The sequence below is a fragment of the Morone saxatilis genome, unplaced genomic scaffold, assembly GCF_004916995.1.
Source record: "Morone saxatilis isolate NCDOM2014 unplaced genomic scaffold, NCSU_SB_2.0 Contig20, whole genome shotgun sequence".
NCBI lineage: Eukaryota > Metazoa > Chordata > Actinopteri > Moronidae > Morone > Morone saxatilis.
In genome coordinates this window covers 255,015-262,046 of record NW_023339763.1, presented here as the reverse complement: position 1 = coordinate 262,046, position 7,032 = coordinate 255,015, and the positions used below count along the sequence as shown (strand labels likewise).

Sequence of the window (7,032 nt, the reverse complement as noted above, 5' to 3'; positions counted from 1 at the left end):
CCCCCAAAAAACAAAAAACCCCAAAACAACACAGAAAAACAAATGTGTGGATGCAGAAGACGTCGCTGCAGGTTGACGACGAACACTGATTCCTAAAAAGGCAGTAAACACACGGATTTATTTGTTTTCATGTAGAGCAGCAGGAGCCCGGAGCTGTGTGTGTGTGTGTGTAAACAGTAACGTGTCCTCAAAGTTACAACGCTCTCTCCAGCGTCTCCCGGAGGCTGCGGTATTCATTACAGCCACAGTTTGAAAGTGTTGGACACAACAAACAACGTGCTGTTTGTCCTGAAGGTGGCGCTACAGGGTTGAAGGGACAGAGAGTAACGTGTGCCCATACTCGTAAATATATCAGCTTTTATTCAAATAACGTCTCTTACTCTCAATGAGATCAACTCTGTAAACAGGTTTATAATAAACATCAATTTGCGCCTTAAAGTCCAGATGATTTATGATTACATCCGCAGTCATATTGTCCCCGTATTAATCAGGTTGGGTTCCCAAACGTCCTGGAAACAGTTGTTTTCAACTCGCTCAGATTTCCAACTGTTGTCTGAAAGACGTGGAAACATTTCTTCTTCTTGTTGCTGTGGATGACAAATGCAGGCAGAGCGATGTTAACTGTACATACAGCACTTTCTATATCTTCTTCAGAAATGAACCCACGGACACTGATCAGCTACCTGTAATGAACCTGAGACGCTTTATTATAAACCTACATCGTTAAAGTGATGTAATATCAGACCTGCCGGTAAATCATGGGACCTTTTGTGAGTGCTGTCCCATGTTGTCAAGAAAAGCTCCTGGAAAAGGATTTCTTTAAAAGAGTGGGAACCCTGTCAGGAGAGACGAGAGAATGAAGTAAAGATAATTGTTCATTATGTTAAGTTTTAATTGAATCCTGATTGCGGACGCGACTTTATGACGCGTGTCTTCACGCCCCACGAGAGTGTTCAGAAGCATCTTCCTGCCCCATGTTGTTGATTTGTGTAAAATGAGATCCAAGATTAACTTCTTGTTGATTGACTTCCTGTCACTCAGTCTAGAGGCTACACGCTGTATTTTATTTTGAAAAATGACCGTATTCTCTATGTCGTTTCTGTCTGACTTCCTGCGATTGGCTCTGCGCTGCTTCTGGTTGAATCATGAGCATTGTCCAGAACAGCTGCCATCAGCTCCGATAGCCGCCGTGCAACCGGAGGCGTGGCCCCAAATCAATCCCCCAAATGTTCAACTGAAAGCTGATGAATCTGTGAAGACTGGGCAGAGATGGGGAGGCGGAAGGGAGCGCATAAAGGCAGCAGCAGCTGAAGGCAGAGGGAGAGACTATTTAAAAAGACAGACATCGGGATGCTAGCTAACGATAAAGCTAACGATGAAGCTAACAATGTCAACAGAAACTTCTTCAACTTGCCAAATCCGCCGTTTAAATTGCGACACATCAGCTGCAGACTTGGCTTTTAAAGGGAACGTGAGCTAACTGTTTTAATTCATTCACGGTGAATTCAACCTCTACATCCGTCATGTGACTCTGCAAGCTGCTGCGTTTTTTCGCCACTTCCTGTCCTTCCCAGTCCGTGATGTGTGCGGATTGAATTTTTTTATTTTAATGTGTCGCAAATTTGCATTGTTGCCAGTAAGTAGTTGTTTTGTAGTTTTTTTTTAATAAGTTGTGATGTCACATATTCGCAGCCACATTTTTGTGTCGTTTATTTGTCTCATTCCCGGTGTGTAAAGACCTTTAGTCTGGTCGTTCTTCAGGTTATTTTTTGAAGTTTCGGGGGTTCATTCGTGACCTTCGGAACGGCAGGTGACAAAACAAAAAGCGTCCTCAGATCGCTTCGTCGACTTTCCAAGAACGAACCGTCAAACTCAACAAGAACTTGACTTCAGCCTTTTGTAATTGCTGTGACATGATTGTTTGAGTGGAATATGGCCCCAGTGCAGGTCTACCAGAGGCATTTGTCACTTCGGATATGTGGGAGCTCAGCTGGCAGAACTCGTAGAAGGACACAGCCCCTCGGCCTGCCCTGCTTTAAAACTGAAATTCTTCCAAAACTTTGATAGTTGCTGGATTTGTTCTCTGCTGGATCCGCTGTTCTCTCTCCAGTCTGGTCCGTATAAGAGCCCCGTGGATGGTCCGAGGCAGAAGACCTGGACTGAGACCCCTGCCTCTTGTCACTGGTTTTATTTGTGACTTTGTTGGACAGAATCTCTCGGTGCAGCCGCGGGGTGGAGATGTCCCGTCCCGCCTCCAGGTTGAATCAATGCTTTCTGCTGATGTTGATGTGGTTCTGGTGACCTCCCGTGCTCTGGACGAGGTTGAAAGTCTCTTCAAACGTGGTACTTTTATCAACACTGTAACTTTTCTCTGTAAATTTACTAACTAAATTTAGTAGTTAGTTTATTCAGTTTTGTCAGGAAATTACTTTATATTTACAGTATGTGAGGTTTTCTATAGTATTTAAAGAATGTTACTGTAATAATAATAATAACACACACGCACAGTTCCTTTTCAGATATTTATTAAAATGGAAATATGTCACAAAGCAACAGAAGCAAACTACCTATAAATACAGGTGAACACTGCTATAATACAAATAATCAGGTAAGAAACTAAAAATACAGAACTTTGCTGGCAAAACTAATTACTGTAAATTTCCAGTGAAGACTTGTGAAGTTGGTGTAACGGTGTCTGAAACCCCTCACAGCGCTCTGATGTTGGAACCGGGGGTCGATACTGAGCTCCTATTGGATCGATCACACTTCAGTGAAAAATAAAGTGCTGGATGTCCCGACACTGTTTCCAGCTACAGGAAAACTAATCTGAAATCATTCTTTTTTTGTCCTCCAAAGTCCCAACTTTACTACAAACAACCTGCAGACAGAAACCAGGGTTTAATGTTCGACAGAAACAGGTTATAAAGGTTGTTTAAATCACGTTTTTATCAACTGCAGAGTAAAAATCTGGTCTTTTGTCTTGTCATTGGTGCTTCATATCATCTCAGATTATTGTAACTCGCTGGGCCTCTGTAAGAACAGATCTTAAGTGTACGGCTGATTTAAAGCTTTTGCCATTCACCAGTTATCTTTTATTTTGAAGTTTCTCTCAGGCACAAACACATTTTACTGTGCAATCATTCTGCTGTTCCAACCCGTCTCTCACTAAAGGATTGTACACTGTGTAAGTGCTGTGTATTATTATTATTATTATTACGATAGCATAAAGTCTGATCCGGCTTTAGAAGCGTTAGACACGGATCGTCATCCTTCAGTCTGACAGTGAAACTAAATCCTGACTGTGATTAACTTAAAATATAAGCAGATCTTCATACAAACTAACTGAGCGGCTGCAGAGGAAGGCAGCTCCAGAATCATTTATAAATCGATGATCAGTATTTTATAATAGTTAAAGCACTTTGGGCTGTTGAACTGGAGTGGGCTGAAGTTTTGGTGTCCTGCTGTTGCTGCGCTCCTGATGGAGGAACTGGAGGGTTACATTTACATTTTAATGAACAGCTTTGATGTTCGTAGCCTGGCAGGCCTCCTACTTGTGGAAGAAAACCTCACAAATACATTTTTCATGACTTTACGTGCCGGAAAATTACCTGGAAGCTCTCCAGCTGAGTGCGGTTGCAACTGGAAAGACGTCCGACTGTATCTCTTTGTAAATTTATGAGCAGTAAATGTTTACAGCCGTATGAACAGGGGAGTATTCAGAGGGTCCAGATACTTCCTCGATCACTGGTATCACTCAATTATCTATTATCACTATATTTACAGCAGTTATTCTATTAAATGGACAGCGGTTAGTTCCTGTTTTAAGCATTAATCACATCCTCAGTTATATTTGTTCCTCTAATTAACAGTGTGTGACACAAATGCAGAGAAAGTCAATTTATTTATATTTTTATATCAAAATCCAGTCATTTTGTCTTCTTAAAATAATGATATCATCATTATTATCGTTAGGTTATTATTATATATAAAGCATATTTTACAGTATTAAACTAACGATACAAAACAAAAGTGTCAGAACAAACCAACCCCTGAAACAACCGCATTACAACACCATCATTAGAACAGTTTCCATATGAACGTTACATTCTGTCAGCTTTTATTAGTTTGTTCTACTTATTTTCTTGTCTTTGTGTATTTTATTCCTGGTTATTTATCTGTAAAGTCAGTTTTTGTTACTGCACAATAAAACCTGACTGTGAGCTGCACTGGTCCAGAGCTAGGACCGACCCGCTATCCGCAGTTACCTCCGAGTTATCTCAAAGACCGGAACTGTGATTTAGAAACATGAATTCAAATCATAATGAACCATTACGGCAGAATCCAGAACCAGCAGAGCGTCCAGGTACTAACAGAGACTTTGTCCTCCTGTTCTGGTGATTGTAAGAGTTCTTTGAACGTTATGTTGTGTTATACGGTTGCAGCTGATGAGGCTTCTAACTAGTTCTAGATGTTAAAAATATTCTGCAGTCAGTTTCATGTCTGATTCCTCCAGAAGAAAAACCACATTTGTTCTCACAGTATTTTTTACATATAGGTTTGTTTGCGTTACACAATGTTTGTGCGAGTTACCCGACAGGTACCCGACCCGGTGCAGGAACAGGCGGGCGCCAGTCCCTCGCAGGGTTCTACCCCAAACTGTTCCCCCAGTGTGTGAGTGAGTGAGCTCAGTATCACTGTGTCAGGAAGCGCTGTAACACGCCGCCGTCTGTGTGTGAATGTGACAGGAAAGTCCACTCGTTCAGTCTCTCTCTCAGCACTCTCGCCAACGGGAGCGTTTGGAGTTCAGTGTCTTTCCCGAGGACGCTGCCACATGTGGACAAGAGGAGGTGGGGTTCAAACCCTGGGCCACTCAGACCTGCGATGGTTTCAAATGGTGGTTCTCAACGTTCTACAGTCGCACCCCCCCCCCAAGAATAATCAGCACAGTGTGAAGTGCAGGCAGCCAGAGGGAGATCAGCTCCTCTGAACACATGATCTGGGTCTCGTAATGTTTATCATTCGTAAATTCAGGCTTTTATTGAGCTATGAGTCATTCATGACGGTGATTCGTCACTAATCCACTTTTACTTCACTAAAAGTAGATCGAAGAACAAACTCTGCCCTGAATCCCCTTTACTACCTGAAGAAGGAGGAGCTCCCCTCGTGGTGGAGTCCACTCACTGAGAATCTGGTTGGCATTTGCGACCTCCTCACGTGTAACACATGGACACTCCCAGACTCACAGGAACCGATGGCCACAGACAGAACCACAACGATTCATAGATTCATTGAGATTACGGCACCTGCACAGTCAGCAGTTATCATGTCTGCTTCAGGCTCAATGACAGAAATACACTGAGATCAATGAGGGAACAGGGCCCGGTAACATGTATAAAAGGATACAGCCGACAGTCACTTCTTGTCCCTGGATGTCATTAAAGGGACGATGTCGCTGGGAGCTGCTTCCTGTCTTGCATTCTGTGCTGTTTGCCACAATATTTTATTCTTGGCTCTGCAACCGTTGGGTGACCCCCCAGGCAGGAAGGAAGCCGGCAGAAAAGCTGAACCAGAGGACTTCTTGTTCCCGGGGGTGAAGCGTGCACAGGCTGGAGTTACATTAGTGTTTGACCAACCAGTGACAGTCAGTCCTACAAACTCCGCCCCGTAAGTTCCTGAAGCTTTGGGAAGTCTGAACCCGCTACAGGGACTAGATGTAGTCCTGAAGAGGTTCCTGGTGCTCCTCAACGTTCCCTGTTTGTGTTGTTTCCATCTCTGGATTCAAACCGAACTGTCAAGAACTTGTCGTTTGCTGATGATGGAGTCCATAGGCGTGTTGCATTGTGGGAAAGGCCCGGGGCAGTATTCGACATCAGTGTATCATGTTAACGTGTGTGTGTGTGTGTGTGTATGTGTGTGGGGAGATGATGTGATCGGCTGTGACACGCAGCTGTCAGCAGAGATAACGAACCAGCTGAGAGTCTGATTACTAAAGAAACTGGTTTTATTTTAAACTGCAGCACACACACACACACACACACACACACACACACACTTTGATATTGAACAGAAGATTCCTTCCTAAAGTGACAATAGTGTAAGTGGACTTCTGTATTGTCACCATTATGGATGTTGGTACCTCCTTTAAATGTGGCCGCACACACACAGACACACACACACACACACACACACACACACACACACTGACCTTTTCTCTCTCAGCAGGTTTCGTGTCTCCCCCTTTCTCTCCGCTGTCGTCTTCTCGGTGTCTCTCAGTGACCTTTGTGTTCGGTGCCGGACGCTTTAAACGCTCCCTCAGGATTCAAAACCAACTCTGTGTTTCTGTGTAGTTACAAATAAAAATTAATTATCAGCTCAGGACACAAAGGTTGGGTTTATTTTAGAAACTCTAACACAAGTGTAGACAGAGCTGCGTGTTAATAACATATATAAATACTAGAGAAGAATAATGACTCCAAGCACTGACATCACGCTGGAAGATGGAGAGGGTTCAACAAATATTACTCAGGAAATAAATCTAAATTAAAGTCTTTCTAACTCAGAATATGTTCCTTCCCCAGCGCTGCTCCCCCAACACACATCAGAGTCAGAACAAGTACAAATAATCTCCTAATGGGACGCTTCAGAGATTTAAATAATGAGCTATTAAATGATTTAAAGAACAATTGTACTGCCTAAACTCGTACATACTTACAGTACCAATACAAACTCACAGAACCGTATCTGAGCCAATATGAACCTATTGATCACAGCTCAATAAGAACTGAACTGCAGTTAGTATGAACAGAGCTGACACAGCTTTCTGACCTGACTGGCCTCATTCTCCGTCCCTCTTCCACTCCGCTCTGTCTTTCTTTTAAAGAGGGAAGATATGAAACGGTACCAACCACGCCATGCTAGCTCTTCAGGAAGGAGGCTACATACGCTCCAAAGTCAGGCTACATTTTAGTGTAACTGGCATGGCCCATCCCTTGACCTCTGACCTCAAGATATCTGAATGAAAATGGGTTGTAT

General features: G+C 43.1%; 1 protein-coding gene across 1 annotated transcript in view; it reads right to left on the bottom strand.

The window, feature by feature from the left end:
• The window catches only part of LOC118331679 (rap1 GTPase-activating protein 2-like), a gene marked incomplete at its 5' end in the record, with an annotated part of 17,442 nt that overhangs the window by 3,420 nt on the left and 6,990 nt on the right, over positions 1–7,032 (bottom strand).